Source organism: Eriocheir sinensis, chromosome 66, assembly GCF_024679095.1.
Source record: "Eriocheir sinensis breed Jianghai 21 chromosome 66, ASM2467909v1, whole genome shotgun sequence".
NCBI lineage: Eukaryota > Metazoa > Arthropoda > Malacostraca > Decapoda > Varunidae > Eriocheir > Eriocheir sinensis.
The window spans coordinates 1,868,851-1,878,850 of NC_066574.1; the positions used below are offsets into that span (position 1 = coordinate 1,868,851).

General features: G+C 49.8%; 1 long non-coding RNA gene across 3 annotated transcripts; it reads left to right on the forward strand.

Moving 5' to 3' along the window:
• Positions 1–3,227: 3,227 nt before the first annotated feature.
• On the forward strand, positions 3,228–5,758 carry LOC126987682 (uncharacterized). Of its 3 annotated transcripts, none has more exons than XR_007741079.1 (3): positions 3,228–4,341; positions 4,398–4,621; positions 4,678–5,758. It is a non-coding gene; the product is annotated as an uncharacterized LOC126987682 (long non-coding RNA). The 3 variants fall into 3 exon arrangements; XR_007741080.1 differs by having other exon boundaries at positions 4,454–4,621; XR_007741081.1 differs by having other exon boundaries at positions 4,510–4,621.
• The last annotated feature ends 4,242 nt before the right edge of the window (positions 5,759–10,000 follow it).

The following is a 10,000-nucleotide window of genomic DNA, read 5'->3' on the forward strand; positions in this document are numbered from 1 at the left end:
ACAAACTAACTTTAGTCAGTCAGTCCGAGGCATATGACGCAGTGAATGCCCGTCCCCCTTCTGTCTCCATTAGTGAGCGCCCTCCATCACTCACTCACTCCGCCTTATATAACGACAATAACTTTACCGTGTGTGTGTGTGTGTGTGTGTGTGTGTGTGAGAGAGAGAGAGAGAGAGAGAGAGAGAGAGAGAGAGAGAGAGAGAGAGAGAGAGAGAGAGAGAGAGAGAGAGAGACAGAGAGAGAGAGAGAGAGAGAGAGAGAGAAAGAAAGAAAGAAAGAAAGAAAAAAAGAAAGAGAGAGAGAGAGAGAGAGAGAGAGAGAGAGAGAGAGAGAGAGAGAGAGAGAGAGAGAGAGAGAGAGAGAGAGAGAGAGAGAGAGAGAGAGAGAGAGAGAGAGAGAGAGAGAGAGAGAGAGAAAGAGAAAGAAATAAAGAACAAGTTTAGGAAGAGGAGGAGGAGGAAGAAGAGGAAGAAGAGGAAGAAGACGCGAAAGAAGAACCACAAAGAGAAGGAGAAGAACGAGAAAGCTAAAGAGGAAACGAAGAAAAGAGGAGGAGGAGGAGGAGGAGGAGGAAGAAGAAGAAGAAGAGGAAGAAGACGCGAAAGAAGAACCACAAAGAGAAGGAGAAGAACGAGAAAGCTAAAGAGGAAACGAAGAAAAGAGGATGAAGAAGAGAGGGAGGAGGAGGAGGAGGAGGAGGAGGAGGAGGAGGAGGAGGAGGAGGAGGAGGAGACGAGTATACACTTCCTCATTATAAGTCCCAGCACCACCTGGCTCTGTGTGTGTGTGTGTGTGTGTGTGTGTGTGTGTGTGTGTGTGTGTGTGTGTGTGTGTGTGTGTGTGTGTGTGTGTGTGTGTGTGTGTGTGTGTGTGTGTGTGTGTGTGTGTGTGTGTGTGTGTGTGTGTGTGTGTGTGTGTGTGTGTGTGTGTGTGTGTGTGTGTGTGTGTGTGTGTGTGTGTGTGTGTGTGTGTGTGTGTGTGTGTGTGTGTGTGTGTGTGTGTGTGTGTGTGTGTGTTGGTGGTGATGGTTGTTGTTGTTGTTATTGTTATAAGTAATTCAGCGCCACTGTCAACACCACAAGCACCACCACCACCACCACCACCACCTTCTCTAACAACAACTACTATATTAATAACAACAACAAAAATAATAGCAGCAAATTGCAGTATAGTAGTAGTAGTAGTAGTAGTAGTAGTAGTAGTAGTAGTAGTAGTAGTGGTAGTGGTAGTAGTAGTAGTAGTAGTAGTAGTAGTAGTAGTAGTAGTAGTAGTAGTAGTAGTAGTAGTAGTAGTAGGAGGAGGAGGAGGAGGAGGAGGAGGAGGAGGAGAAGTAAGAAACAGAAGAAGAAGAAGAAATAGAAGAAGAAGAAGAAATAGAAAAAGAAGAAGAAGAAGAAGAAGAAGAAGAAAGAAAAAAGAAGAAAAAGGAACAAAAACAAGAACAAATACAAAAACAAAAAACAAAAAAAAACAAAAACAGAGGAAAAAAAAGAACAAGAAGAAGAAGAGGAGTACAACAGCCATTCACTCCACGCAACCAAACATATCGAAGCAACGAAAAGCGTCAAGCCATCCCACCCCATTACCAGGTCCCATTGTCTCGTCGTAGTAGTTTTTGGGAGTTTTTTTCACCTCGCCGGAAACGTAAATTATCGCAAAACACACCCCGGCTGCTCCTCTTCAAGTGTCTTCACGCCCCGCCCTTCTAAAACACGTCAGCACACACCACAGCCTTGTCTTAGTGCCTCCCTCCTTCCTTCTGTGTGTGTGTGTGTGTGTGTGTGTGTGTGTGTGTGTGTGTGTGTGTGTGTGTGAAGGTTGCCGCTAGTTAGTACAGGCACACTTCATCTCGCGCAGGCCTTGAACAGGACTATCTATGCCTGCCCTCCCCGTCCTTCTTTTCCCATTCTCTGCCTCCTCTGCTTCTCTCCCTTCTTCTCTCCATTCTCAGTTCCCTATTCCTACCCCTGCTGTCATCCCCTTCCTCCCAGTTAATATGGTGCAGCCGTTGTCTTGGACACATGCAGAGTATAACGTGTGAAAGTATAAGGGACAAGTTGTATGATATTTTTTTTTACAAGGAGGCAGCTCGAGGGCACAAAAAAAGAAAACAATAATAAAAAAAAAAGCCCGCTACTCGTAAGGCGGTGAGGCTGCAACTCAAAACCAAGCAAGATCATGAATTCTAAGGCGTTTTTTTATGTGGGTATGTCGTCATTCAGCCTCATTTTACTCATAAGTTGCAAGCACACACACACACACACACACACACACACACACACACACACACACACACACACACACACACACACACACACACACACACTAATAATGCGACAGTTAGGTAGGTGGCAAGGAACCGCATGCAGTGAAGGTTGTGAGTCAGACCACAAAGTCCAGTAAAGTAAAGATTTATAACAAGGCCACTGAGGCAAAGGTTTAGGACCAGGATAGTGAACAGCAGCTAAAGCGTTGTGGCTGGCGAGGCAGCAATGACCTAGTAATAACATGAGTACAAGTCCTCGCCACAAACTTATGACTTGGCTCCCTTCACTGAGGCAAACCATAACTGTTAGTCAAGGGCAGCCTAACACTGTCATCGCTTACGACACGGGTGCATTCACGCAGTCACCAAAGGGAAACTTCCACACAGTGATTCCATAGTACGCCCCCGACAACAAGACTTCCAAACTACTTCATAACTTCAGTGACCTCGTCGCCTGAACGTGGCAAGTGATCGGTCAGTCGTCAGCGCCATTATTACACCACCGGCAGCACTTCATCACCTTCGGCCTTTAGGCTGAGATCAAAGCGTGGTGTGCCTCGTCCCGCTGGACAGCCGCGTCGTCACAGTGTGTGGCAGGTGGATGTAGGAAAAGCAGCAGCTAGTGATGGGCTCGGTGCACCTGCGTTGTTAGTTTCCTTGCTGCTGAACACAGTAATATCGTAGCGAAAAAACAGACGCAAAAGATGTAACTTTACGCTAACTATTGAAAAACAGCGGCTTCTATGCACGAGCGAACTCTAGCGTCGTGTTGTTAAACTATGAACACCATCACCACCAGGCACTACCACCATCACTTGTCATTACAACTACCAAGGCAAACGCGGCCGAGTGGTCCGCCTTACCTGTGGGTCAGAGGTCGTGGCTCAGGAGAACATCTGCGCACGGGACTCGGGGTGCTGGAGGGAGGCGAGGCAGCGGCGGTGCAGCGTCACCCTGAAACGAAGGACAAGCGGTTAATCCTGGCCGCACATGTCTCATAGGAGGCTCTGACAAATAGTTATAATGTGTTTACCCTGCGCGGCTGCCCGTCGCTTGAATAAACAACCGAGTTTGCTGGGTGAAGGTGGAAGCCTTGGAAGGGCTGTATGGAGCAAGACGCGTGCACCCAATGGCTGGGCGTGGTGGCAGAGGGTGAGTGTGACGTGGGCGTGGGCGGCGATGGGTGGGCAGGCAAGCACAAAGACAGGCGGTTGACGGAATGTTTGGTTTGTGCTCACTGTGTCACGGACGTAGCAGAGAGAGAGAGAGAGAGAGAGAGAGAGAGAGAGAATATGTGGGGCGGATAGGAGAGAGAACCTATTTTGTGTGCGATTTTCTGCATTGCGCACACGCTCGCACACGTGAATATGTGTGTGTGTGTGTGTGTGTGTGTGTGTGTGTGTGTGTGTGTGTGTATGGAGAAAAGTTTAGGGGAGGTACCATGAATTGTCCACACACACACACACACACACACACACACACACACACACACACACACACACTCTCTCTAGGAAGCCATTACTCGGTGCGTCAGACCACACCACCACCAGCGCCGCCCTCAGCCCTCCCTCCACGCCGCCCTTCCCATGCAGGCCCTCCACTTAACCCACCCACGACCTCCGCCCCTTCCACGCCCTCCTCCGCCCCCGCCAGCCTCCCGCCTCAGTAACCCACCCATGCAAATCTCCCCCCTCTGGCCTCCTCCTCCCCCTCAGCCGCTGTGTCATCCGTCCCGGCGCTGCCTTCCTTATTGCCGCATTCATTCAAACATTCGGTTATCGCGTCCTCCCTATACCCCACCATGTCTAGTGTTCCAGATTTTATTTACAGTAAAGGAAGCAGCTCAAAGGTTGCTGGTTAACTCTTGCATCAGGGATTTAGATGATATAGGGATGAAAGAATGAGGGTGTTGGTTAATTCTTTCATAAGGGATTTGGACAGTTTAGGGATGACAGAATGAAGGTGCTGGTAAACTCTTGCATAAGGGATTTGGACAGTTTAGGGATGATAGAATGAAGGTGCTGGTAAACTCTTGCATAAGGGATTTGGACAGTTTAGGGATGATAGAATGAAGGTGCTGGTAAACTCTTGCGTAAGGGATTTGGACAGTTTAGGGATGACAGAATGAAGGTGCTGGTAAACTCTTGCATACGGGATTTGGACAGTTTAGGGATGATAGAATGAAGGTGCTGGTAAACTCTTGCATAAGGGATTTGGACAGTTTAGGGATGACAGAATGAAGGTGCTGGTAAACTCTTGCATAAGGGATTTGGACAGTTTAGGGATGATAGAATGAAGGTGCTGGTAAACTCTTGCATAAGGGATTTGGACAGTTTAGGGATGATAGAATGAAGGTGCTGGTAAACTCTTGCATAAGGGATTTGGACAGTTTAGGGATGATATAATGAAGGTGCTGGTAAACTCTTGCATTAGGGATTTCTTATTTTCCTATTTTCTTTTATTGTAATTTTCTTCTCTTCTCTTTTTTTAACTTCTTATTCTCTTTTCTGCTCTTCCATTTTTCTTCTTTTCTCTTTTTCTTCTCTTCTTCTACTAGTTATCCAATTTTCTCTTCTTATTTCCCATTTCCTATCTATCCTCTCACACTCACCTCACAATCACACACTCACACCACAAACCACGCAGCTACTCACAATCATTACACTTCCTCGGTCTTTTTCGTTCGACCTTCAGCAAACAAAACAAAAAAATTCCCCCGTCATTTTATTTTTTAACGTGAGGATTTTTTTTTTCTGATGGCCGGCGACTCACATGAAATATTTCCTAGTGTTTTAGTTTATTATTCATCCAAGGAGAAGAAGAATGACAGCCTTACACGTTTGATTTAAAGCCGAAACAACGAACACTGTCACTAAATCGAGTTACTAGTATTTATATCGCGTGAATACAATGAACAATGGATGCAGACCACTTGTTATCACGACGATACTGAGGGTCATATTCCTATAAACATCTCGCAGCCCATTACACACACATTCGACAAGGCTTTCGTATGTGTTGTGGGTATTTTCAAAGGGTAGTATTATGACCCTTCTTCTGAGCCGTGAACCTCCTAAAACGCCCATTAGAACGCGATTGATCTCCTCTTTGGCCTTTGGAAATAGTCATTGTGAGAGGCGGAAGTGTCTGAGAATACCGCTCGACCCTGCCAAACCAGACCTAACACAGCAAAGCACCATCAGCGTGTCTGTGTACCCCGCCCAGGCAAGGTCCCTGCGTCACGTGTATAGAGATAGTAATTACCGTAAGCGTCTTGGGGTCGGAAGTTCAATGCGACAATTAGTAAGGCAACAAAGACACCCGCCCTTCCTCGTTAGATTCGCCACACGGGCACACACACCTCAATCAAAAGTCCGTATTCTTAAACGTATCGGCCCCTCAGGGGAGGAAAGGGAAAGAAGTCGGTGGAGAGGGAAGGATAGAGAGAAAAGAGAAGTAGGAGAATTGGGATGGGAAAAGGAAAAGGAAGGGAAGGAAAGAAAGAAGAAAAAGGAAGAGAGGAGAAATGGGAGAGGGAAGGAAGAGAGGAATAGATGAAGAGGAAAGGGGAAAAGGAAGAAAAGGAACACTTCGCCTGTTTGGAAAGTCTCGTAGAAGTTGCTGTGGGCAGGATTGTCATGTAGTGTTTTGTGATCCTGGTGATAGTTTGCCCCGGCCTCTGCATCTTGAACGGGAAAATTACCAATGAAAACCCGATTGAGAGCGAGAGCGAGAGCGAGAGAGAGAGAGAGAGAGAGAGAGAGAGAGGACAATGTAGCGGTATATTCGTAACCGGGAGAACATATAAGAATGCCCATTTTCCAAGGACAGACACACACATACACACACACACACACACACACACACACACACGGAACGAGAAATAGAATAATAAGAAAATAATTAATTGTCAGTACTTGTAATTATGAACACGCCTCATTAATCCCACTACATAAAGACTTCCTTTCTCTCTCTCTCCCTCATTGTTTTCATCACCACCACCACCACCACCACCACCACCACCACCACCACCACCACCACCACCACCACCACCACCACCATCACCATCACCTTAATTAACCATTCAACCTTCTTATTTCCCCTCCCCCCCCTCTCTCTCTCTTCTCTTCTCTTCTCTTTTTTCTTTTTTTTTCTCTCCTCTCCTCTCCTCTCCTCTCCTTTCCCTTCCCCTCCCCTCTCTTCCTCTCCCTTCCCCTCCCCTCTCTTCCTCTCCCTTCCCCTCCCCTCTCTTCCTCTCCCTTCCCCTCCCCTCTCTTCCTCTCCCTTCCCCTCCCCTCTCTTCTCCTCCCTTCCCCTCCCCTCTCTTCCTCTCCTTCCCCTCCCCTCTTCTCTCCTTCCCCTCCCCTCCCCTCCCCTCTTCTATTCTCTCCTTCCCTTCCCCTCTTCTCTCCTTCCCTCCTCTCTTCCTCTCCTTCCCCTCCCTCTCTTCCTCTCCCTTCCCCTCCCCTCTCTTCCTCTCCCTTCCCCTCCCTCCATTCTCTCCCTTCCCTCCCTCTCTTCTCCTCCCTTCCCCTCCCCCTCTTCTCTCCTTCCCTCCCTCTCTTCCTCTCCTTCCCTCCTTCTCTTCCTCTCCCTTCCCCTCCCCTCTCTTCCTCTCCCTTCCCCTCCCCTCTCTTCCTCTCCCTTCCCCTCCCCTCTCTTCCTCTCCTTCCTCCTCTCTTCCTCCTTCCCTCCCTCTCTTCTCCTCCCTTCCCTCCCTCTCTTCTCCTCCTTCCTCCCCCTCTTCCTCTCCCTTCCTCCCCTCTCTTCCTCTCCTTCCTCCCTCCCTTCCTCTCCCTCCCTCCCTCTCTTCCTCCTTCCCTCCCCCTCCCTCTCCCTTCCTCACCCTCTCTCTTCCTCTCCCTTCCCTCCCTCTCTTCCTCCTTCCCTCCCTCTCTTCCTCCCTTCCCTCCCCTCTCTTCCTCTCCTTCCCTCCCTCTCTTCCTCTCCTTCCCCTCCCCTCTCTTCCTCTCCCCCTCCCCTCTCTTCTCCTTCCCCTCCCCTCTCTTCCTCTCCCTTCTCCTCCCCTCTCTTCTCCTCCCTTCCTCTCTTCCTCTCCTTCCCCTCCCCCTCTTCCACTCCTTCCCCTCCCCTCTTCCTCCTTCCCTCCCCTCTCTTCCTCTCCCTTCTCCCCCCCTCTCTTCTCCTTCCCCTCCCCTCTCTTCCCCTCCCTTCCTCCCTCTCTTCCTCTCCCTTCCCTCCCTCCCTCTCTTCTCCTCCCCTTCCCTCCCTCTCTTCCTCCTCCCTTCCCCTCCTCTCTTCTCCTCCCTTCCCCTCCCCTCTCTTCCTCTCCCTTCCCCTCCCCTCTCTTCCTCTCCCTTCCCCTCCCTCTCTTCCTCTCCTTCCCTCCCCTCTCTTCCTCTCCCTTCCCCTCCCCTCTCTTCCTCTCCCTTCCCCTCCCCTCTCTTCCTCTCCCTTCCCCTCCCCTTCCCCTCTCTTCTCTCCCCTTCCTTCCCCTCCTCTCTTCCTCTCCTTCCCTCCCCTCTCTTCCTCTCCTTCCCCTCCCTCTCTTCCTCTCCCTTCTCCTCCCCTCTCTTCTCCTCCCTTCCCCTCCCCTCTCTTCCTCTCCCTTCCCCTCCCCTCTCTTCTCCTCCCTTCCCCTCCCCTCTCTTCCTCTCCTTCCCTCCCTCTCTTCCTCTCCCTTCCCCTCCCCTCTCTTCCTCTCCCTTCCCCTCCCCTCTCTTCCTCTCCCTTCCCCTCCCCTCTCTTCCTCTCCCTTCCCCTCCCCTCTCTTCCTCTCCCTTCCCCTCCCTTCTCTTCCTCTCCCTTCCCCTCCCTCTCTTCCCTCTCTCCCCCTCTCTTCTCTTTCCCCTCCTTCCCCTCTCCTTCTCTTCTGTCCCCTCCCCTCTCTCTCTCTCTCTCTCTCTCTCTCTCAGGTAGCTCCTCACTTGTCCCTTCACCTCCTCTCTGGACGCTTCCCTCCACCTCATCTCCCCTTCCCCCCCTCCACCTCTCCCCCTCCCTCTCCTCTCTCTCTACCAGTCCCCCACCACCTCTCCAACTCCACTATCACCTCCTCCACTGCAGTCCACCACCACCAGACTACTACAATTACAAGCTTTCAACACCACCACCTCCATCACCACCACCTCAGCCCCACCCCCATCAACACCACCTTTCAACACCTTCACCAGTACAACTCCACCACCTAATATGATGTAACAAGCTTTCAACACCACCACTACTACTGTCACATCATCTCCAACCCCAGCCACCTCCACCACCACCACCACCACTATCACCACCACCACCACCACCGGTTTCCCTCAGCACAACGACCTCCATTGCAACACCACGTGAGATGCTGTGCTGCGATGCTGACAGTGCAGAGGTGTTGCTGGTGTTGCTTTCGCTGAGACACCACTAATCAACACCTGCTGCTCACCGTCACCACCACCACCACCACCATCATCACCACTATCATCATCATCACCACCATCACCACCACCACCGCCACCACCATCATCACCACTATCATCATCATCACCACCACCATCACCACCACCACCGCCACCACCATCATCACCACTATCATCATCATCACCACCACCACCATTTACATTCACCATCTCTCACCCTTGTCACGTATTCTCACGAGTCTCAGTCACGCACACTCCCATGCCGCCAACGCACCTCAAATATACGTATGAGTCAGCTACACGCCCTCAAATTCGCGACCGCCCGGTATTCACAGACACTTTCGACTCACAACAAATATTTCAAAAGGACACAAAGATTAGTCGCTTTCTCATGGTACAGAAGCCTTTTCAAACTATCACGAGGTTCATAAAACTACCCAGGGAAATACTACTAACACAACCTTTACGAAAGTCTTATCAAATGTGGGTGTGTAAGCCCAAAAATGTTTGAGAATATGTTGGTCAACCTTCCCTGGCGCCCAAGCACACATATTTGACAAGGCTTTCGTAGGAGTTATGGCCATTTCCAAGGGTAGTATACTGACCCTGGTGGTAGTTAAACCTTTCTTCTGCACCATAAACTTAAAAAACACACATTGACAAGGTTTTCGTAGGAGTTATGGCCATTTCCAAGGGTAGTATACTGACCCTGATGGTAGTTTAACCCTTCTTCTTCGCCATAAACTTAAAAAACACACACTGACAAGGTTTTCGTAGGAGCTTTGGCCATTTCTAGGGGTAGTTCCATGACCCTGGTGGTAGTTTAACCCTTCTTTTTCACCATAAACTTAAAAAACACACATTGACAAGGTTTTCGTAGGAGTTATGGCCATTTCCAAGGGTAGTATACTGACCCTGGTGGTAGTTTAACCCTTCTTCTTCACCATAAACTTAAAAACACACACTGACAAGGTTTTCGTCGGAGCTGTGGCCATTTCTAGGGGCAGTTCCATGACCCTGGTGGTAGTTTGACCCTTCTTCTGTGCCACGAACCTACAAAAACACTCATTAGAACCCGACCGATCTCCTTTTTGGCCTTTGGAAGGAGTTGATGTGAGAGGTAAAAGCGTCTGAGAATACCAACCCTCCCTCCCTCCCTCGTGCCCACCACCCTCACCACCAAGCACCACCAACACATCCCCGAGTGAAAGTCTCTCTCCTCCCACGTCACGATACACAAACACACATATGCACTCACCCCGCACTCACCTCTGCACCATCCTCGAACTTTTATAATCTTGAGGCAAGTAAAAAAGAATCCTTGAGTCATCTTTGTCGACTCCCACCACCTCCACATACACACAACCGCGGCCT